Genomic DNA, 25448 nt, shown 5'->3' on the forward strand with positions numbered 1-25448 from the left:
TAAATCTATGGAGAGCTTGTGATTGACTAATTGCCATGAAGGTACAGTGAAGGAAATAAGTATTTGATCCCCTGCTGATTTTGAATGTTTGTCCACTCACAAAGAAATGATCAGTCTAAAAATTAAATGGTAGGTGTATTGTAACACTGAGAGACAGAATAGCAACAAAAAATTCTAAAGAAATGCATGTCTAACAAAGTATGCACTGATTTGCATGTTCATGAGGGGAATAAAAATTTGATCCCCTATCATTCAGCAGGATTTCTGGCTACCAGGTGTCTTACATATAGGCAACAAGCTGAGATTAGAAGCAGCCTCTTAAAGGGAGTGCTGCTAATCTCATTTTGTTACGTGTATAAAAGACACCTGGCCACAGGAGCAATCAAACAATCAGATTCCAAACTCTCCACCATGGCAAAGACCAAAAAGCTGTCCAAGGATGTCAGGGACAGGATTGTAAACTTACAAAAGGCTGGACTGTGCTACCAAAATATCGCCAAGCAGCTTGGTGAGAAGGTGACAGCAGCTGGTGCAATCATTCCCAAATGGAAGAAACACAAAACAACTGTCAGTCTCCCTAGGTCTGGTGCATCATGCAAGATCTCATCTCGTGGAGAGTCAATGATCATGAGAACAGTGCGGATTCATCCCAGAACTACACGTGAGGATCTTGTCAATGATCTCCAGGCAGCTGGAACCATAGTCACCAAGAAAACAATTGGTAACACACTACGCCGACATGGATTGAAATCCTGCAGTACCCGCAAGGTCCCTCTACTCAAGAAAGCTCATGTCCAGGCCCATCTTAAATTTGCCATTGAACATCTGAATGATGCAGAGGAGGACTGGTTGAAAGTGTTGTGGTCAGATGAGACCAAAATTGAGCTCTTTGACATCAACTCAACTCGCCGTGTTAGGAGGAGGAGGAATGCTTTCTATGACCCCAAGAACACAATCCCAACTGTCAAACATGGTGGTGGAAACATTCTGCTTTGGGGTGTTTTTCTGCTAAGGGGACAGGACAACTGCACCGCATCAAAGGGACGCTGGATGGGGCAATGTACCACCAAATCTTGGGTGAGAACCTTCTTCCCTCAGCCAGGGTATTGAAAATGGGTCGTGGATGGGTGTTCCAGCATGACAATGACCCAAAACACAAGGCCAAGGCAACAAAGGAGTGGCTCAAGAAGAAGCACATTAGGGTCCTGGAGTGGCCTAGCCAGTCTCCAGACCTTAATCTGATTGAAAATCTCTGGACGGAGCTGAAAGTTCAAGTTGCCAAATGTCAGCCACCAAACCTTAAGGACTTGGACAGGATCTGCCAAGAGGAGTGGGCCAAAATCCCTCCTGAGATGTGTGAAAACCTGGCCAGCTACAGGAAATGTCTGACCTCTGTGATTGCCAACAAGGGATTTGCCACCACGTACTAAGTTATGTTTTGTGAAGGGGATCAAATACTTATTTCCCTCATGAACATACAAATTAGTTCTTTGAATTTGTTCTTGCTATTCTGTCTCTCAGTGTTACAATACACCTACCAGGCAATTTTTAGACTGATCATTTCTTTGTGAGTGGGAAAGAAACAATTGAGTACTGATATGATACTTTTTTTATTTGCACTAACAAGGTCCAGGCAGTACTACACAAAGCTTTAGCAGAGTGTTAAAAGAAATGTTGAAAGGAGGAGAAAAAAACCCAGAAAGGAACACACACAAACAAATGTACACAGCAATGGTTATAAAACAAGGATTAGACTAGACATAAGATAGTATGTGAGTGGGCAAACATTCAAAATCAGCAGGGGATCAAATACTTATTTCCTTCACTGTATATCATTTCAAGTATTTATTGTTAAGCATGTTTTAAAATTTGACATTTTATCTTTTTGTAGTAGTATAGTGCTGCAGATTACACACACCCAATGGTTCATTGTTTCTGCCATCATTGTCCTAGTTTTCACCCCCTTGTCCAGTACATATTTTAACTGGAAATGCATTTGGAGAAAGAAACATCCTGAGTAAAGCCTGGTACACACTGCAAGTTTTTTTCAACCTAGCAGGTTGAATGAAAGAAACCTGACAAATTTCAATACCAACACAAGCAATGTTGGGGAGGTGAACTCTCCACTGTGCTATTGCATTCTAGCAGGGGGACTCCCGTCTGCCAGAATACACTGCCAATGGCTGCAAACACTGATTGGATGATGGTTTTCCAATATGTCAATGCAACAAAAGCCAGACAGGTTTTCAATGCAACCATACAAAGTGAAATGTTTGAAACTTATGTGTCACATTCTCAAAAATGTAATGACAGAAATCACTAAAGGTATGCATAAGAACAAAGCTTACAAGAAATCTGTAATGAGAAAAATATATAGGCTGCAATTGCTGACTTCCTTCTAAAATTGCTGTTTGCTTCATTGTCATTGATTTCAGTAAGTCACTAAACTAGCACAAGCATGCAGCATGAGAATTTAGGTTCAAGTCAGTTCTGCTGGTATAAATACTGTACTTAATCCAGATCAGTGATGCACAAGTACTTCCAGCCAGGCAAGTCAAAGAAGAAACATACATATTTATTAGAGATGAGCGAATCGAACTTGGCGAAGTGGAATTCGTTTCGAATATTAGGAAAAATTTGATTCGCACCGAATCCGAATATTAGCAAACTTCGGATGCGCGAATCGAATTTTTCCCGATCGGCCGATTTTCATCCCTTCTACAGCCGGCAAAAAGTGTCCCTGCAGAGAGCTCCGCTATTTCTGACAGTTCTCTGACAGTTCCTTCACATTTACAGCGGTTGAAACATTGTATCTATTTGTTTCCATTTAGGATACAGATGTTTTTATTCGGAAACAAATAGATACAATGTTTCAACCGCTGTAAATGTGAAGGAACTGTCAGAGAACTGTCAGAAATAGCGGCGCTCTCTGCAGATACACTTTTTGCTGTACTGGAATTCTTCTTCTTTTCATTCTTCTTCTTCTTTTCATTCTTCTTCTTCTTCTTCTTTTCATTCTTCTTCTTCTTCTTTTCATTCTTCTTCTTCTTTTCATTCTTCTTTTCATTCTTCTTCTTCTTTTCATTCTTCTTCTTCTTCTTTTCATTCTTCTTTTCATTCTTCTTCTTCTTTTCATTCTTCTTTTCATTCTTCTCATTCTTCTTTTCATTCTTCTTCTCATTCTTCTTTTCATTCTTCTTCTTCTTCTTTTCATTCTTCTTCTTTTCATTCTTCTTCTTTTCATTCTTCTTTTCATTCTTCTTCTTCTTCTTTTCATTCTTCTTTTCATTCTTCTTTTCATTCTTCTTCTCATTCGTCTTTTCATTCTTCTTCTTCTTCTTTTCATTCTTCTTCTTCTTCTTTTCATTCTTCTTTTCATTCTTCTTCTTCTTCTTTTCATTCTTCTTTTCATTCTTCTTCTTCTTTTTTTCATTCTTCTTTTCATTCTTCTTCTTCTTCTTTTCATTCTTCTTCTTCTTTTCATTCTTCTCATTCTTCTTTTCATTCTTCTTTTCATTCTTCTTCTTCTTCTTTTCATTCTTCTTCTTCTTCTTTTCATTCTTCTTCTTCTTCGTCGTGCCCCGTGACTGCCCAAATGAGTGAAGTGTGCGGTGATTCTAAGATCGACGGCACTCATCTGCATGTCATACTGACTGTCAGTATTATTTCTCTTCCCCAGCAGACTCCAAGGGCATTTAAATTAAAGGTACAGTGTTCTGCACTAATATAAAGGCTCTCTGAAGCCTAGAAACCCTTTTAATAAGTTAAATTCGCAGAGAATAAATTCGCATCAAATCGAATTTCTTCCGCAAATTCGGCGAATCAGCCGAATCAAATTTTTGAATAATTCGCTCATCTCTAATATTTATGTTAGCACAGGTTTCCTTAATTCACAGTATCACAGGTTGTTGTGTCTTACTACATCACACTGCTAGGACTTTGGTTGGTTAGCTGCAAAGTACTGGAAGACTTAACCATACAGATTTACTGTGGATTATAGTATTCTACCAATATAATAGTAACACCTGCTCTTGCTTTCTGTTGGTGATACAATGCAGCCAAGTAAAACTCTTGCGGTCATGAGTAGTTCTGCACTACATGCATCACATTTATGAAATATACCAGTAAAAAGAAAACAATAAAAGGGACATTTTGACTTTAATAAAAGGCATAACACCAAGTTCTGTTTCAAACACCAATGAAACCTAATACCAACTTTAAATTCATAACTATTTCAGGTTCAATTTTTTTTTTACAAGCAAATGTGTTTACATTTGAATGGAAATGTCACGATGAGCTTAGACGATATTTTTCTCATGTAACAGTCTGTAACTCCAAAGACTACTAGAAGAACCGAAAGTCCCAGCAATCACACCATTTTCAAAAATGTATCCTTCTCTGCATCTTACTAATAATCTACACCCTGTAAGGCTTACACTTATAGATCTCAATCAGTTGAAATCTAGGGATTTAGTTCACTAAAGTCAAAACAAATGCAGTAAAATGTAGCTAAAGCTAAACTCCTTGCAGCATACTCTTGCAGCATTCCCCCCACCTGCACTGCAAGAGTTAGATGCTTATTTTTGTTTAAGATGAACAGAAAGGCAGTATTACTTACCTTATATCCCTCACTCTGTTGGAAGCCAACCCTTTTATTCTGTCTCTGATGCCCCTGGTTGTTGGCAGGCCTTCAGTGTTCTCACTTACAATGCATGATTTCTGGTTCTGCATTGTATGTGATGATGTCAGAGTGCCTCCAGTGGGGTGGTGAAGAGAAGTAGCTTTGGAAGACTGGTCATGTGGCTGGGAGTAAGCTTGCAAGAGCGAGCAATAAGGTAGATAAACTGCTTTTTCTATTCTCCTTGGGCAAAAAGAAGCATTTAACCCTTGCAGTGCCTAGGGGAGTCAATACAAAGATAACATTTAATTTTACCCCGAGTTGAGCTAATTTAAAAAAAACTTCGAGAAATGTAGAAAAAACTAAACCTTCCATCGTCCATGACTGGGTTTTTGAGGTTAATGCAGATTTATGTCGCCAAACTTCACTTCAAAATTTAATGTACATTAACAGCACCATGATCAGGAAAAGTTATCATTCCAGCAGTGTATGGGCAAATACAAGTATGATCTCACATCATTTACCATACATTTAATTTTGTTATACAAAAGATGAGATACTAATCAATCCCAATGTTTCTATTTTGAAGACAATTCCTGTAAAATGTTCATTCTTACCCACAATGGTCCTCTAGACTTTATTTAGTGCTGTTGTTATAGGTTACTAGTTGTTGTTTTTTGCTCTTCCCAATACCAATAAAAATACCATTATTGTTTACTGCTTGCTTAATTCCTACATTCATAAAACACACATGCAATGTATTAAATTTGTTATTCTGGCTTATATTTTAACAACAACAGGGAAAATTGGCAGCTAAAATGTTTAACAGTACAAAGAAATGCAAATCAGACTCTGATTTTCTTTGTATTTGATTATTGCAATTAATAAAATGACCGTTCAAAAAAGTGCATTGCGGTAATAATAGTTACACAGTGTTACCATTTACAGTGGCACCCCAAAGCACAGCGACAGCATTGGATAAAATACATACAGTTCATAAAATACTTGCAGTTCACCCCAGCACACATGCTGTGTTTTGTGGTGTGCTGCTTTAAGCAAAAAGGATCAGGTTATTTTTTTTTTATTCATGCATTAAAGTGTATGTACACCCTAACAATGAAATTGTCTTACTTCTCCTTTTTGATCTTATAAATAAACCATTGAAAGCATTTTGTTATATTTATTTCACAAGTACCAATAATACCTGCTGATTTAACCCAAAATCTTGTAACGTTCTGTGTTCTCTGCCTGTACACAAGGAGGAGTTGTAGAAATGGGAAATGGGAGAGAGATGAAAAGAGGGCTGTGCTATTATTTAATGCCCCAAATATGTAGACAGGGCTGACACCATAGGGTTTATTTACTAAAGCTGGAGAGTCCAAAATCAGACTCCCTTCTGCATAGAAACCAATCAGCTTCTAACCTCAGCTTGTTCAATGAAGCTTTGGCAATGAAACCTGGAAGCTGATTGGTTTCTATGCAGAAGGGAGTCTGATTTTGGACTCTCCAGCTTTAGTAAATAAACCCCCATGTGCTTACAAATTCAGCACTTCAGCATGTTGTATTGTCAGATAAAACAGGAAGATAGAAGCACATTATATTTCTGCCATATTAGAAATTATTTTTTTTTCCTGCAGCCTGTTTAAAGTGTACTGCAGCTAAAATCACAAACAGACAAATCACCACAAGGGTCGTAACTTACAATCAGTAGGATGTGTCTCTTGTGCTGATTCCTCTTCTGGTTTTTAAAATCTTCTTCTATCCTGCCTATACCCACCCCCACTGCTGTAAGTGGTGGGTGTTAATACAACTAGGGCACTTTCACAGGCTCTCTCAAGACAGCTTGACTATGCCTGCCATTTCTGCCCAGATCCATCATTCATAGAAGTTGTACTACATCTTCTATGAATGGAGGGGGCCACCACATGGGAAAATTACTGTAGGGGAAGCAGGATGGAGGAATATTTTCAGAAGATGAATCAGCACAAAGTACACATCCTACTGACTATAAGTTATGTCCCGTGTGCTGATTTTTCTGTTTGTGATTTTGGATTCACCTAGCTTTTAAAGGGTTAAACACAGTGAAATGTGCATGTATTGCAAAAATGTGCTAACAATTTTTTTTTACTTTATGCCTTGACATACACTTAATACACTGATATGCTGCCCGTCTATTTATAATGAATGGGCCTCCCAGGGGCAGACTGACAACTCATGGGGCCCCCGGGCAATAGGGGATGATGGGGCCCCTGTGTCCTTGCCCAAACTCAAAAAAGCCTATGAAAAAGGTACCAGGGGCATCTCATGGGGCCCCCTAATGACCCCGGGCCCTCGGCAGTGCCCGAGTTTGCAAATGGTCAGTCCGCCCCTGGGGCCTCCTAAAACAGTACATCTTAACACATGAAACTTGGTTGAGGTAAAATATATGCGTACATGCAACACATGATGTGAAAGGCCTTTAAATATTTAGTTTTGCTTATTTCTAACTATCTTATTGGCTAGTACTCTCTTGAAATCTTATGTAGCTACGTTGTTTTACTGGTGATGGATGTGCTATACCCTTTTGAAAAAATCAAACAGAAAATCAAAATTTGACTAATGTATTGCCAATATTTACCGTAACTCAGATATCTGTTTTTTTAATAAGTCAGACTTGGGAACTAAGCAGAACTGAAATCGTTGCCTAAAGCCCAACAGATTCTGCCTTTCCACAGTAAACAAAGTTGCTCAGCACAAGCATTATGAAAAGAGCCATATGTTATCAAACCCTTCAGGATCACTACAAGCATCAGGGAATAATATTATTTTTTCCACTATGAAATGACCACACTGGCAAAAGTTACACGCTTAAACTAATCCTCTGACCACAGGTCCCATTTGGCCTTTGATATCCTGATGAATGCAAGTGGGATGATTATTCAACATGAAATGCTAAAGAGCCCAGTGTGTATAGTTGGAATTAACCTTTTATGTGCTTTGGCTATTTTTTTTTTTTTTGGCAAAAACATTTGTAAAGAAACCGGATTTTTAAAGATATGACCCCTCAGCTAATGATTTACAAATACACAAAAAATATTTTTTTTGCATTTTGCCAGAATCGTGTTTGCATTTTTTTTTCACACAAGTTTAAAAAATATTTTTAGGCCTGAAGATTAAACAAAACCCCCAAACATGATATATTTTCTGAAAGCAGACACCCTAGAGAATAAAATAGTGGTAGTTCCACTTTCTTATGTCACATGATATTATTGCAGAGGTCTAGGAAATTCAAAATTTCAGTAAAAATCACACTAAAATGAATTGTATGGCAATGGAGTCCTTGGTGACTGATGGTTTATATATACACAAGATATCCACCTACTCCACCCACTACACCCTATGATTTCCCCTTCCTCACTCCACTATCTTAAATACTACAAATTGGGTGTACATGTTACAATAACAATCTCTGTCCTATACCTTCACAGAAGCAACAGCTCTATATTTCAGCACATTTTTGGTATTATTTATCAAGGAGTATCCAAGCGCGGGTTACAAGTGATTTCAAATGCAACAAATTACCCAAAGTTTTTGTGAAATATAATGCACGAGGTTGTGCCAAGTAAATAGATACCCAGCATGCTAAACATTAAATTTGTGTGCACCCATGAAATGGCGACAAACTTCAGTACCCAACTTCAGTATTTTCTATAGACGACGCATCAAAAGCCCCTATAGGTCAACAGTTTAGCATTATGGAGGAGCTCTGGTGCAAGAATTATTACTCTCGCTCCAACATGCACAGTGATATGTAAAATGTAGGCACCTTGACGTGTGCGTTTATATTTGTACGTGTGTATTTGTGGGCGTGGGGGGTCTCAAACTTTTTTTGGGGGGGAACGTCATCTGCTTGGGTATAACTTTATTTTTTTCCACAAAAAAAATTATTTTACTTAACTTTTTTTTTCCTCACTTAGGGGACACAAAGTCCCCTATGTCATTTTTTTTGGTGACAGGTTCTCTTTATTGAGACATGCAGGGTCTTCATGTCTCCTCTGTGGTCCATTAGATGTACTGCAATGCAAACCACATTGCAATACATCTTTCCCCTGCTATTCTAGCCAGGAAAGTGATAGCCGTGACCCGGAAGTGATGTCATATATGTGGCCTTACAGGTCACACATAGGAGGATAGCGGATGTTTGGCTGCTCTCCTCTCACCCCTCCACCCACCAGCACCTGCCATGGCTCTCCCCCGGCCCTCAGATGGGCAAGCGGAGCCCGGTTACATGGTGGGAATACGCCACCAGGGAGGGGACACCGGAAGCGCGGGGGCTGTGGAAGCAATCGGGGGCAACCTGACTGCTTCCACCTGACAGGCATGAGACTGCCTGTCAGTTTTATACACAATCCCTGTTACATTTTACATTTTTTTACATTTTAAAAAATGTAATTTTTTTTGTAAAGAAATATTACATAGTAAAACATTGCTGTTTCAAAGCATTTCACATACATTTTGTCCCGAGTGCTTTGTCCTGTGCCCTGCCTGCATTTTTACTGTTCTTTCTGCCTGGAAACTTAGAAAAGTCCATGGCATCCAAAAAGCATCCCTTTAGGTCAAAATCGGTTTTAGACCAGCTAGAGAACAGCGATAGTAAATCAGAACTACTTGCAGAATTGAGTGATAATGATTTGTGGGGAAATTCGTCATCAGACACTGAAAACGATTCTGCGACTTTGCTCAGTGATGTGCGAACTTGGCCCTATATTTCAAATTTCAGTGTTTTTGGTTTGATTATATTATTGAAATAAATTTATTATTATCATATTATTATTTTTTATGATTATTAAATTATAATTTATGATTTCGTGTTTCAAGTTTTATCCTACCCGGGATGTTTACTAGACTCTTGTTCAGACAGATTTCATTGAGTTATTCCTAAAAATTACAGGCCTGCAATAAAAAAAATACATATTTCCATGTAAAAAAATGTACCGCTTTGAGCACAGAAATATGGACATAATCAGACCGCTAAGGAGGTTAATATATTCATTTTTTTTATTTATGATTAGCACAGCACTTTTTGTTATTTATTACAGGGTCTGCCTACACAACACGGAAAGCCTTCATTACAGATAAATGATGTGACTAAAGCTTTTTTAGCTAAACTTTAGCTTTAAGCAAATGTTATACAATGTATACAGATTTGGCACTAGAGGGGTATGATATAGCTACAAGGAAGTCCAAAATGTCCACCACCAAAGTCCAAAAAAAGGGGGGGCGGAATATGAGTGTTCACAATGGCAAATCGGTGAATGGCAGTTAGTCAGGCACCCCTCTCCTTTCTTTCCTTAACCTCCCTGGCGGTATGATTATTTCAGATTTTTGGTGCTTGAAGTGGTACCATTTTTTTGCATGGAAATATGTAGTTTTTTTTATTGTAGGCCTGTAATTTTTAGGAATAACTCATTGAAATCTGTCCGAACAAGAGTCTATTAAACATCCCGGGTAGGATAAAATTTGAAACACAAAATCATAAATTATAATTTAATAAATAATCATAAAAAAATAATAATATAATAATAATACATTTAATTCAATAATATAATAAAACCAAAAACACTGAAATTTGAAATATAGCGCCAAGTTCGCACATCATTGAGCAAAGTCACAAAATTGTTTTCAGTGTCTGATGACGAATTTCTCCACGAATCATTATCACTCAATTCTGCAAGTTGTTCTGATTTACTATCGCTGTTCTCTAGCTGGTCTAAAACCGCTTTTGACCTAAAGGGACGCTTTTTGGACGCCATGGACTTTTCTAAGTTTCCAGGCAGAAAGAACGGTCAAAATGCAGGCAGGGCACAGGACAAAGCAGTAGGAACAAAATGTATGTGAAATGGTTTGAAACAGCAATGTTTTACTATGTAAAATTCATTTTGAAAAAAATTAAATTTTTTAAACATTTTCAAATTTCCCGCTGCCGGCGGTGCCCGTACGCCCCGACGTCACAGGGACTGGAACACAGAAGCCGGGTGCCGGCATCAGCCAGAGGAGATGGCCGGGGACGCTGCAGGGGACACATCGCGGGAGCGAAGGACAAAGTAAGTGCTGGAGGGACTCCCTATGCAGCGCCGCATGGTAAACCCGAGTGTAGCTCAGGGTTACCGCTTTTGGTACAGAAACTTTACCCCGAGCTACACTCGGGAATACCGCCAGGGAGGTTAAGCAAATGAATCCGTGGGGATTATCTACTAAAACTGGAGAATGCAAAATCAGCTCCCAGGTTTTATTGCCAAAGCTTAAAGTGTTACTAAACCCAGGACCCTTCATTCATTATATCTGCTCTACCACAGTACACAGAACATGGAAGTGCAATTATTTTAGTAAATATAAACTGCTAAATACCTTTTCTCATCAGCAGTTAGAGCAGTCTTGTGCCTTCTATCAGTGTCCACCTGAGCCCTGGTTAAAGCTTGTAGGAGTTTTTGTTCTGCTCTAGGAAGATGCAAAATCCCTGACCTCTGTCTGGACAGTGTTGATTGGCCCTGTGCTGATCACATGCACTCTCCCAAGAAAAACTAAACTGAGCATGTGCATGTGGCTACAGGTTCAGTCTGTCTTATCCGGAGATAAAGTGTGGACATTTGAACAAGAGGAGGGGCAGAGAAAACAGGATCAAACAGCCTTTTTACACAATGCAGAGGACCAACCCCTTAGGTTTCACAGTGAGTATAACAAACATGCATTACTGCATATACAGACTGATTTTACTGTTGTGGGTTTAGTAACACTTTAATTGAACAATCTGAATTTAGAATCTGATTGGCTACCAAGCATAGCTGCAGCAGATTCTGAGTGCTCTAGTTTTAGTAAATCTACCCCCGTGTGTTAAAATGCACGATGAATTATGCAAACAAGCCTTAATATACTGCTATCTGCTCCATTCAGTTACATCTACTGTAAGATCTTCTCTAAAGCATAAAAGCTGTTCAGCATAACAATCAGGTGATTTATGCTGTAATGTAAGACATACACTGATGGGCAGTGTAGTATCTTCTATTTCTCCTAGCAGTTCATCCCCCACAGTTATTACCTTTTGTACCACCAGCCCCTCCCTCTTAGATTGTAAGCTCCAAGGAACAGGGCCCTACTTAACCCTCTTGTATTGAATTGTATGGTTGCTGTATTGTCTCCCTTTATATTGTAAAGAGCTGAGCAAATTGTTGGCGCTATATAAATCCTGTATACTACTAATAATAATAGTATAAATTTCCTCAATGAAAGTAAGCCAGAGAATGCCTCATGTTGGCTGTCTATTCACATGCAAGATGTGTGTAAACACTAAAGGCGATTGTTAAAGTTTTAAAGCATATGTTGTAAGCTGCAAATTCAAAACCTATTATCTTTGATTAACAAGAATTTTTAGAGATGATTGATTATTTCTACAGGCAAATCATACATTTTTTTACATTCTAAAAATACAGTAAAACTATTCATTTCTAGGAACTTTTATCATCCAGCACATTAATTAGTACATTTCCCTTCTCCATTAACAGTTATGATGGGTATCTTTTTCTTTCACGGTTACCAGTCATTTTTCAAAGCATACAGGAACTTTCAGCAAAGCTGTAGTGCTTCATATATCAGGAAAGATATGGCAAGTGTTGAAGATATGCAATAATATCAGTAACATTTACAAGAAAACCACCACAAATTTTTCTAGTTTTCAGATCACCTATCAAAACAATTTCTGAATGTCGCTGCTGTCTTTTCAGCTTCCTTGAAATGTTTAAAATTACCAAAATGAAAACATTCTGAACTCAGAGAAGTCCGTCAAGTTCCTTTAAGTCTAAGGGTAACTGTCTATATTGATTACACAGATTTAGATTGCTGAGGACATTTGAGCTGTAACAATGTATTTTATCATATAAATAAAGTAAATATGACAAACTCGTGCACGATGTGAAACAGCCCAGATGCTTGCCTGAAGAGACCTTTTTGTTTTTGTTTGCCTTGTTTGTTTTTCATATTTTACTACAGCAAATATATATATATCATCTAAATACTGTACAGAGAAAAAATCAGGAAATAAAATGGTATAAATTTATTTAATATGCAAATTTAATGAATTCAATGTAGTTTAGAATGTGGCATTTAAAAAACTATAGGTAGCGCTAATGACTATGCCATTCCTGTGTATATTTACATGAGCCTGAATTGCAAAAGGTAAGTTTCTGATAGTCTAACAACATATCAAATTGCAACTGTAATTTTTTCCAGTGCAGGGAAAACTACTTTTTCAGCTTGTTTCGCCAAGTGGAATACGCAGACAATATTATACTGCATTAGGTATTATATCTTCCCTGCCATAGCTGCCCTACTACTTAATACATAGGGGCATATTTACTAAAACTGGAGGACTCAGAATCTGCTGCAGCTGTGTATGGTAACCAATCAGCTTCTAACTTCAGCGTGTTCAAAAAAGCTTTGACAATAAAACCTGGAAGCTGATTGGTTTCTATGGAAAGAGGAATATAGTGATACAATGAATGTAATGGTCATGTGACTCACAAGGTGATAATTGTTCTTAAGGTTCATTTAAAAATTGTGCATTGAGGCATCAACACAAGAATAAATGCACTTTCATTATTTGTTTCAACACAGCACAATATGCACTTTAAAGTGTTCATGTCTGTGCTTGCAGTGTGCTATAATGATGGTGAAATACGTTCTACAGTATATTTGCATTGGGGTGCTATTCAGAATGAATGGCAATGCACCACAACACACAGATATCATGTGTCATCAAATGACATGGTAATCATGTTAAAAAGGGAGTTTTACACATGGTGCTGCAACATAGAGATGTAAACCCAGCCTAAACGTGTGAAAGATATCTGTAAATGGAAAAAAATATAAATTATCTGGAAATGCATAGCTACCATCTTCCTGCTCCCTCTCTGTAATACTTTGGATAAAAGCTGTTGTTAGGATGTGCTGCAAAGGAAGTTCTTGCATGGATATGAATATTCATCGTGACCACATATGTTCATACAATGAGATTGAGGTAGTTTTTCTAGACATTATTGAGTAATGAACTAAAGCTTTTCATCAGGTTTTCAGTTAGCCAGTTTTCCTAAGAATAATAGGTCATTCGAGTTGAACAATTCATCATACTAGAAGGTAAAACTATATTTTTTAATATGATGGTGGATTTCAGCAGGTTAACTCATGGATTGGCATCATTTGTCTTTTGGAAACATGAGTGCCAGAATCTTCCCAATGGAATTTCCAGCTTTATACCCATACCATGCTGTCTCAATCACTCCTAACATCTGGTGCTTCAATATTTCCATGGTGTAAAATAAATAAAAAATCTGGAAGCTATTTGACTCACACCAAATTGCATTTTTTAAAACTCAAACATTTTCATAACTCAAACTCATCTACTACCACCAGTGACAATAAATCATGTCCACCATAACCCATCTCCAAAGACTCCAAGCCTTTCTTCAGCTACACAGAATACAGAAACAGAAGACACAATCTTTTTGAAGACATGCTATGATGGGTAAGAGGTATTAAAAATGCAGCACAAATATAGCTGTATTTGTGCCATATTTTAATAAATTTTATTTCAGTAAAATTTTGATTTTAGAGAATTCCTAAACACTGAAGTAATAATCAGTGACTCAGCACTGCAAAAACACTCACCCCCAAATAACTAAACTTAATAATTCATACCATCACTATCAAATGTCCAATAGTGTGCAAAATCCAGAACGGAACTCCTTTAATTAAAATAGTGTGCCTCTTAAAGCACGAATCCAGATATTTCACAATAAAAGTCACGTGGCACAAGTGTTCAATTTATAAAATTGCATGTATCCTTACACTCTTCTGTGATATTACAAAACACCTTGTGGTATACCCTGCGACATAAAGCAGCTCACCTCAAGCAAATGACCTAGTATTACTTCAGCCAAAATGTGTTTGTCTCTTTAAGGGTAACAATTCCGGAATATCAACCTGCTGGGATCCTGTGCCCTCTTCTACTCGATTATATACACATTATCATGAAGCCAGAAAATGACACTTGGGAAAAAAATGTATTAATTTTTGTAAATAATGTAAATTAATTATTGTATTATTACATCATAGTGTTTTCCATAAAATAGCCAAAATGTATAAAAAAAAACAGTTAAAAATATCTCTCACATTGTTTTTTGAATAATGAGTGGTGCACTACAGATGGAAATCTTCTATGTTGCCCAAAAACTTTACTGATCATATAAATGTTAGAGGCTGCAGCTTGTGGATCCAAATATGCCAATATTACCACTGTCGACCTAAATTATAAACAGCGCTGTGTATAAATACTGTGCGGCGACTACTTCCAGCCCAGACTACATGTAAAGTCACTACGTCACCAGCTCCACCCCTTAAGCGATACTTCACCCACATGGCTTCATCAGACAGTTAGAAATTGGACACTTGTGGCGCTTTACTTTTAAAGTGAAATAGCTGGATTCATGTTTTAAGAGACATTCACCATTTCATTTTAATGACTTCTGTTCTGGGCTCTGGATTTTGCACACTAATGGACATTTTATGGTGATGGTGTGAATTATTAAGTTTAGTTATTGAGGCGTGAGTGCTTTTGCAGCCCTGAATCACTTTTATTTTAGTTTCCTGATTACTGTACTTCTCTCCATGGACTGTGTCTTCTGCTCCACCTAAATACTTAGTTTGGTGAATGTAAAGTAACTGTACATAAAAAAATAACTTGATGCCTAAACAAAAACCAGCATTACACTCTAACACAAAGCATTTGATGGAGACAATACTGGCCAAAAAACTACAGAGGTAAGCCCATAAAAACTGTCCTATTGTAGCCACGTGATTCATTTAATATTATCATTCTTTTTCCAGTGATCTAATATACAGTATATTACCACAATGACTTGACATTTTTTGCTCTTGAAACATATTACAAATCAATTTTTAGCACATGTTCCTTGCTGGCAAAACCCAGATGTTTTCCTCTCTCATTGGCAAATACAATTATTTATTTAAACGCAGCTCAAAGTTCACTGTTACATGACCTTTATATCCTTACTGTTATGTACTTTCCTCAGATAACTACTGCTTTTGACAATTTCCTGTATTTATTTTGCAGCAATGATAACTTTATACAAATCATTAGTCTTTATGAGACTTCCACTTGCAATGCGTTTATTTTCTTTAAATATTACATGTGCTACATCTATGCAACAATTGTTTTTAAAACAAAAACTCCCTCTTTTCATTTTTCAAAGAATATGGATATTAAAGTCTGGATGAGATCTGCGACAGTGAAAAGGCATGTACTTTGTTAGATCTAGAACCACTAGAAAGTTCTTTAGATGCAGAGTTTTTAAGCCTTTTCATTTCTGGTAACAAGTGGGTGGAAATCCCTGCAGTTTGAAGAATAAAGCTTAATTCAGTAAACTCTGAGGACCACTACTTGCCATAACAACTAATATTTTCTGCAAAGAGAGCCACAGAGAGCTAAAAATAATATTGGGAATTATGGCCTTTAAGGCAAAAACCGCATAATTTATAGCTTAATAATTATATAAAATATTCTCTTAGTTTTATTCCTAACAACAGAAAATGCTTCTCATTAGGGACAAATATACCCTTGAAGGAGAAAATACCCCACAGCAGTATAATTAAATAGGAAAATATATTTTAATAAATATAAGAATAAAAATAACAAAATATATTAATAGATCAACACCTTACAAGGTAGTTAGGAGTCAGATTAGAGTTAGGTTTAATAATAAGTCAAAAACTACAAACACTGCCTTAAAAATCTTACCACTGCCTGGATTTCCACAGCCGCAGTTCTTACTGCTGTAGTTCCCCGCTGTCACCATTGGATATGGTTCCTTGCTATGGATTCCTGAGAAACCAGATACAGCTCCCTACTGTGCATGTACAAATTCACACAGTGCTCTGTAAATGGTACTGTAGCCTCCTGATGTGTTCCAGGAGGCTACACGGGGGAGAGATAGTGGGGCAAGGGACATCATCCTCACATAGGCGGGGATTATGAAAGTGGGAGCAGGTACCAATGAAAAAAAAAAGCACTTGCTCCTTCCCCCAAAAAAACTGTAACTCATTTACAGGCTGGGGGGAGGGAGTGAACCAGTGGGACTTTTTGAGTGAAGAGTTAAGTTTGGTAAGGGCTTCAAATGTTTTTTTCAAGGCCCCTGGTATTCAATTCAAACTGCAATACTTGCCTTCAGTCTGGAGCTGACCCCCTCAGTGCCTATTCTTTGCCAGAAGATGTCAACAAGATTCAATTGAGCAAGTTGAAGGATGCCCAGCATCAAGGACCCACCTTTGTGATGCCCAGCATCAAGGACCCACCTTTGTGAAGGTGTCACCTTGGCACCATTATTCACAATGTATTGGTGTGGAGAGAGTGATGCTGACATTATTGGCCTCCTAGATTGTAAGCTCCGAGGAGCAGGGCCCTCCTATCCCTCTTGTATTGAACTGTATTGTTGCTGTATTGTCTCCCATTATATTGTAAAGCGCTGAGCAAACTGTTGGCACTATATAAATCCTGTATAATAATAATAATTGTGTCAATGTCTCTCTTTGCATAGGTATGGAAAAGAGGCAAAGATGAAGAGGATCCTGTGATCAGCCTGAAGGTTTGTAAAAGGAAGTATTAAAACAAAAAGTATAGCCAGTAGGGTTTAGTAGGTGGATCAATTTTGGAACAGTACAGAGACAAAGTTGGGTTTTAATGAGTATCTAAATGGTACCCTGCAAAGTAACTATTTTAAGTCCACCACAAAGCAGAGGAAATAACCCCTGAAAATAAATATACACTGCATATGCACTGTTGACCTTTCATAAACAATATTAAGTGTGGGTGTTTTTTCTTCTTAATGCATTAAAACACAACTATAGTTTTAGGGATCCGGTTAAGAAAAACGCTAACCAGTCAAGTTTAAAAAACACTAGAGCTGTGCTTATGTGAGAATATTCATTCAATTTACTTTAACTTTGGTTAACACAAATCTACTATAATCTTTTTCAAATCAAACAAGACTTTTACAATGCCTCTGGGTAGGACTATAACCCCTCACAAATCACTCTTTGATGTGCAAACTTTCTCTCCTGCATGTTGTAATTCATGTTGACTGCTGCATAGGTGTAGTAGAGGTGTTTTTTCTGAACAGTCAAGGGAGTACATACTAAGACTGTAGACATTTGGACACAGTCAGGAATATCTGACCTACAGAAATGAAAGCCTGGGATTACAAGCTCTGAGGCCATGATAAGTTAACCGGCTACAGGTGGAATTTATATAGAAACAGAGCCTGTTATAGTCTAGCAATGCCAGGCTGAAAAACAAAAGCCTTGAACAAGTCCCCTGAACGTATTTTAAAAACCTATTTTTCAGAAACATGTAATGCTTTGCCTAGGCCTGGTATAAAGGTGACTTTACTGGGTGTTTCAGAAATGCTCCAAAGGTGTCTCTGTACATTGGAACCGGGACTGCAGAGATCAGCGCAAACCTCTACAAGCATATCGGTAGAGTAGAGGTCCCACAGTCTCACCAGTGGTGGAGAGAGTGTTGTAGCACAGCTCTTTATGCAGTCTCTGCTGTTGTACATCCTGCACCTGCAGTACTCCCACAAGACACAAGCATCTGTGTTTAAGCTGGAGTTTAAATTTTCTGATTCTATAGAGCACATCATTGCAAAATAATCAGCACGATTCCCAAAAGTTCATATCTTCAGCTATGGATCTTAATGCAGGTTATACATATACATATCCAAGTTACACAATGGCCAATATGGGAAAAAAAGATACCTTTATTTAAAGCCCCACTCTCAAAATTCCTTATCAAAATCATTATAAAGCAATGAGGTTGGTTGCTATTATATGGTAATACAAAGTAACACTGCTGTTGACTAATTATGAAGACATTAAGTCTATATAATCCTGAGTTTCTGCACTGTGCTGTGCACAAAGTGCGCCTGGCTTTTCTTTAAATACATAAATAAGCTCTCTCATTATTTCATTGAGTTACAAAGTGATCTAATTCTTTAGGGAATGTTCTTTTCCTAAAGCTCCAAGCCATATTTCTGTAACCTCAAAATGTTATAAATAGCAAGGCTGGCGTTCATATGTTCCACAGATAACAACATACAACAGCATTAAAGCCAGGCCACTGGCAATGCTCCAAATACAGCTGTACCCATTGAACTGTACACACCGCTGCTGCTTACATGTCCATTCATGGAATTCACACAGATAAATATTTCCCAGATTACTGCTAAATGCTCTTGGCATATTCCTTAACAAATAAAAGACACATAACTCATAAATTAACAAGACACTTCCACATTGTGATGTTTACAACAGAACAAACCAATTTGCATGTTACAGACCATTACACATAGCCATGGTTAATCTGTCTGCTTAAATACACAATCTTGTTTTAATGATCTTTCAATGTCATTTCAGAGAAGATTATAACACAGTTACATTGTGTTGAGTAGCCAACAAGGCTACACAATGATGCCGCAAACCATCAGTTGGTACACATTCTGTGCTGTCAAGTCGTAATAATAACAATTTTTTAACAACGTATAAGAACATGGCAAAACTAAGAGGATAATCTCATTCATAATTCTGTTTTCTCTGCAAATTTAATAATCTTGCTAAAACATTTTACCTACAAAGATAAACTTAATTGGTGAGCATTTTATTCAAGCTATGCAAACCATAAGGATGCTTCTATTGTTTTATATATATTTGTTCTATATATTCTATTGTTACATCAGATATATAAACCAAACAAGAGCAACTGAACATGCACTTTTTAGTAAACAACCCTTTTTTTCTTTTTCCTATTACAGTCATGTCACAAAAAAACAAAAACAACAGCAAGAAAAGCACACCCATAACAACAAATAAGCGTTTGTAATATAAGTACCCATAAACTAGGGTGCTAATAGAAAAAGGTTAAAAAGTTAGCAAAGTCTGTACATCTCAGTTATCGCAATGCACCCTGCATCCTGTCACATGACATACTGAGTCAAATAAGCCAGAACTAGACTGTACAGATGCAGCCCCATGAAATTACCAATTGTCTCAGAGGGTAATTTGCAGATATTTTGTTATTTGTCATTTGACAGAGGTTAATTAAAGAATTGCTGCAAAGGAGCTAGGCCTCCTTTAGGAGTTCTACCATTAAACTCTGCTGACTCCTTGAATATCATCATAAAATTCGTGAATGCATCAAACATGCGTTTTAAAATCCACTTATTTTTTAGAATTAATCCCTTACAATTTTAAACATCGTTTTCTCAACTGGTATATTCACCCAAAATGAATGTGCAGAATAAAGTAATGAGGGATCAAGTTTTTAGTTTTTTTGCAGTTTACTGTATATATATATATATATATATATATATTGCAGCTTACCAGATCTTAAATGTGGTGGATGCATTAGTTTCCTTTTATCAGACTTCTTTCTTTTATTGTTACCTGGTGATCCTGACAGTGGCACACTTCCTGTCCAAGGGTGACACTATTAACTTACTGAACTGTTTCTATGAGGCAGCAGTATTGTCTGTCTAGGCTGCCTCTCTGATTTGGACTACTTTTTTCATTGATGATTCCTTTGATTCCTCCTGTGTTGAATTGTATTGTAACTAAACTGTCTGTCCTTGTGTTGTAAAGTGCTCTGCAAACTGTTGGTGCCATATAAATTCTGTATACACACACACATATATATATATATATACATTATATATATACAGTCATGGCCGAAATTGTTGGCACCCTTGATATTTTTCCTGAAAATCATGTATTTCTCACGAAACGTATTGCATTAACACATGTTTTGCTATACACATGTTTATTCCCTTTGTGTGTATTGGGACAAAACAAAAAAAGGGAGGAAAGAAAGCAAATTCGACATAATGTCACACAAACCTCCAAAAATGGGCTGGACAAAAGTATTGGCACCCTTTCACAACTGCGGATAAATAAGAATGTTACAAGCATGTGATGCTCCTGTAAACTCACCTGGGGCAAGTAACAGGTGTGGGCAATATAGAAATCACACCTGAAAGCAGATAAAAAGGAGAGACGTTCACTTAACCTTTGCATTGTGTGTCTGTCTGTGCCACACTAAGCATGGACAACAGAAAGAGGAGACGAGAACTGTCTGAGGACCTGAGAACCAAAATTGTGGCAAAATATCAACAATCTCAAGGTTACAAGTCCATCTCCAGAGAACTAGATTTGCCTTTGTCCACAGTGCGCAACATTATCAAGAAGTTTGCAACCCATGGCACTGTAGCTAATCTCCCTGGTCGTGGACGGATGAGGAAAATTGATGAAAGATTGCAACGCAGAATAGTCCGGATGGTGGATAAGCAGCCCCAAACATGTTCCAAAGACATTCAAGCTGTCCTGCAGGCTCAGGGAGCATCAGTGTCAGCGCAAACTATCCGTCGACATTTAAATGAAATGAAACGCTATGGCAGGAGACCCAGGAGGACCCCACTGCTGACACAGAGACATAAAAAAGCAAGACTACAGTTTGCCAAAATGTACTTGAGTAAGCCAAAAGCCTTCTGGGAAAACGTCTTGTGGACAGATGAGACCAAGATAGAGCTTTTCGGTAAAGCACATCATTCTACTGTTTACCGAAAACGGAATGAGGCCTACAAAGAACAAAACACAGTACCTACGGTAAAATATGGTGGAGGTTCAATGATGTTTTGGGGTTGTTTTGCTGCCTCTGGCACTGGGTGCCTTGACTGTGTGCAAGGCATCATGAAATCTGAGGATTACCAAAGGATTTTGGGTCGCACTGTAGGGCCCAGTGTCAGAAAGCTGGGTTTGCGTCCAAGATCCTGGGTCTTCCAGCAGGACAATGACCCCAAACATACGTCAAAAAGCACTCAGAAATGGATGGCAAAGAAGCGCTGGAGAGTTCTGAAGTGGCCAGCAATGAGCCCAGATCTAAATCCCATTGAACACCTGTGGAGAGATCTTAAAATTGCTGTTGGGAAAAGGTGTCCTTCCAATAAGAGAGACCTGGAGCTGTTTGCAAAGGAAGAGTGGTCCAAAATTCCGGGTGAGAGGTGTCAGAAGCTTATTGATGGTTATAGGAAGCGACTGATTTCAGTTATGTTTTCCAAAGGGTGTGCAACCAAATATTAAGTTAAGGGTGCCAATACTTTTGTCCAGCCCATTTTTGGGGTTTTGTGTGACATTATGTCATATTTGCTTTTCTGCCTCTGTTTTATATTTGTTCCAATACATACAAAGGGAATAAACATGTGTATAGCAAAACATGTGTTAATGCAATACCTTTTTTGTGTGAAATACTTGATTTTCAGGAAAAATATCAAGGGTGCCAACAATTTCGGCCATGACTGTATATATATATATATATATATATATATATATATATATATATACACTATATTGCCAAAAGTATTGGGACACTTCTCCAAATCATTAGATTCCCATGTTCTAATCCCCTCCATGGCCACAGGTGTAAAAAATGCAGCCCCTAGGCATGCAGACTGCTTCTACAAACATTTGTGAAAGAATGGGTCGCTCTAAGGAGCGCAGTGAATTCAAGCGTGGTACCGTGATAGGTTGCCATCTGTGCAATAAATTATTCCGTGAAATCTACTTGCTGCTAAATATTCCACGGTCAACTGTTAGTGGTATTGTAACAAAGTGGAAGCAACTGGGAACAACAGAAACTATGCCTTGAAGAGGTAGGCCACGTAAAATGACAAAGTGGGGTCAGAGCATGCTGAAGCGCACAGTGCTCAGAAGTCACCAATTGTCTGTAGAGTCAATAGCTAAAGATCTCTAAAGTTTGTGTGGTCTTCAGATTAGCACAACAGCTGTGCGTAGAGAGTTTCATGGAATGGGTTTTCATGGCTGAGCAGCTGCATCCAAACATAACATCACTATGTGCACTGCAAAGCGTCGGATGCAGTGGTGTAAAGCATGCCCCCACTGGACTCTAGAGCAGTGGAGACATGTTCTCTGGAGTGACAAATTACACTTCTCTGTCTGACAATCCAATGGATGTGTCTGGGTTTGGAAGTTGCCAGGAGAATGGTACTTACCTGACTGCATTGTGCCAAGCGTAAAGTTTTATGGAGGAGGGATTATGGTGGGGGGTTGTCTTTCAGGGGTTGGGCTTGGCCCTTAGTTTCAATGAAGGGAACTCTTAAGGCATCAGCATACCAAGATGTTTTGGACAATTTCATGCTCCCAACTTTGTGAGAACAGTTTGAAGATGACCCCTGCCTGTTCCAACATAACTGCGCAGCAGTGCACAATGCAAGGTCCATAAAGACATGGATGAGTGAGTTTGGGGTGGAGGAACCTGACTGGCTTACACAGAGTCCTGACCTCAACCCGATAGAACACCTTTGGGATGAATTATAGTGGAGGCTGAGAGCCAGGCCTTCTTGTCCGACATCAGTGCCTGACCTCACAAATGCGCTTCCCATGGACACACTCCTAAACATTGTGGATAGCCTTCCCAGAAGAGGTGAAGCTGTTATAGTTGCAAAGGGTGGGCCAACTCAATATTGAACCCTACAGGCTAAGATTGGGATGCCATTAAATTTCATGTGAGGGTAAAGGCAGGTGTCCCAATACTTTTGGCACTATAGTGTATATATATATGGAGATTTTAACTTCTTATGGCATTACAAACCCATTTTAATCAAGGTGCTTATATACATTATAAGGAGGTTAGAAGACTTAAGCAGCAAAAAATATGGCAAAGGATCGTGGCAATCGTAAATTGTACATGAAATCCTGGATTGGCTGAATATGCATGTTAATGCACTTAGCAGAAACCATGTAAATTCAGTTTATCTTGGGGCGGACCTAAATGACAAAGAAGATATAAGGGTATTTGTTTTATTCCAGAGATTAGTTGGTCGGGGGAAATCTAGATCAGCTTTTGTGACTTGACATATTTGCAGGCAAATTTAAACCCAATTACTTATCTTACCTTGCTTTTGGAGTTATTTATTCAGAGCTGTTAATGCAATTTTTAATGTAGACTCTGTTTCCTAATGTACTAATTCTGTGCAGCAACATATATTCAGGTATTTGTGTGTGTTTTTCAGTCTGCCATGGCAGATAACCTATTAATTTATAGCTGTATTTACTAATTTGTTTTCATCAATGCATTTTTATTTAAATGTTACAGTAAAAACTGTACTAAAAGTCATTTCTAACTAACAGAAGGCCTTTCAATGAGTGCCTGAAGTGATAAAAGTGACAAATACAATCCAGTGATCTGTGCTATACCCATTTGTAATATTGCAAATTCTGTGGCAGCAATTTAAAGCACTGCACACAGACTCCAAGCATTCCATAATGCAAATCGGTAGTTAAATGAAAGACTGAAAACCCCGGCAACCATTCACAGCAGATTTTCTTTTAAACACAATGGAAGGAAAATTACAGGATTTTGCATTAGCAATTTGCAATGCATTATTTTATTAAAGTATCCTATATGTACTCTAGCTGCACAATCTAAAAATAGGAGTAACATGCACAATAAAGCACTAAAACCAGGATGTCTATTAACTGGTTAAACTGTCCAGTAAATGTTTAAGAATAAAAAAAGCTTCTTTCAATTTCTCTTATCCCAGAATGCTTCACTGTACAATTTTTGTTTGAACTCCAAAGCTAATCCATCAAAATTGTATTTGTAAATTCCACCTTTGAAGTTCTATTAACGCTACTGATAAATTATAGCTGGTATTATATACAGTAACTATTGCTGTGTTGATAATAGCACCTATACAGACACTAGTGATTTGAAAATAGCCTGAAGATAGGTATTCCAAACATGCATGTGACTTAGACAGTAAAAGTAACCTGACACATTTTTTTCTTCTAAGTGGAAAACTAGATCAGTCTAAAGCCAAAAGCGCTGTATTTATCAGTTCTGTGCAGTTCAGTTTGCTAACTTACTGCAACGAATTCTGTACAGATCATTTGCACCAATTCATCCAGTTAGTAAGTGACCTTTTTTATTTCAGGTCACCAATTTATCAGTCTTTACTCCACACATACACCCATGATAAAACGCACATCAGATTTATTAGATGAATAGAGAGCCAGAGGGGAATTGTCTGATTAATTCAGACAAAGTTGGACAAAGTTTAGATTTGTCCTATAGTTTGAAACTATGCAAATGATAGACCCATACCCCAACAATTAATTCAACAATCCAGGCTAAATGTACATGAAAAAAGAATCTAAACATAGAGTATGATTATTAGATTATTTATGCGAATACACTTTACCAGATCAACAAAAAAAATGTAAATTAGGAAAAAAAATGCCTGTTGGGTAACAAGCTGTGAAAAATACTATATAGATCGAGTAGTTTTATTTCTGCGTCACTGCACTGGAAAACTCACATACTCGGTTTAGTCATACCATGTGTAAATTTAAGAATGTAAATCTAAAATTAAAGATATTATTCTGCCATTTTAAAAATAAGGTGTTTAAGTACAAAGTGCCATGATGTATTGTTTCTATTACTTCCAGTGACTTTTTATAGCTTTGTTTCTCTTTATTTCTATGCACTTTATTGAGAAGCCTAATAATGTTGTATATAAAAACAAGGGGTTCTAATAAACACAATCAAATAGAAATCCTCTACAATCATCAGATATAAACCAAAAAAGGATGCAATGTGCAAAGAAGAATTTTAAAATATTGTTTCATTTTCAATAATAATCAACATATTAAATAAATT

The 25448-nt window shown here is 37.6% G+C and overlaps 1 protein-coding gene across 2 annotated transcripts in view; it reads right to left on the reverse strand.

Annotated features, from left to right (window-relative positions):
• HGF (hepatocyte growth factor) overlaps positions 1-25448 on the reverse strand; it is a 184853-nt gene that overhangs the window by 159179 nt on the left and 226 nt on the right. The window lies entirely within an intron of this gene.

This window comes from Staurois parvus, unplaced genomic scaffold (assembly GCF_062004578.1).
Source record: "Staurois parvus isolate SC_StPar_1 unplaced genomic scaffold, SC_StPar_1.0 ptg000019l, whole genome shotgun sequence".
In the NCBI taxonomy this organism is placed as follows: Eukaryota; Metazoa; Chordata; class Amphibia; order Anura; family Ranidae; genus Staurois; species Staurois parvus.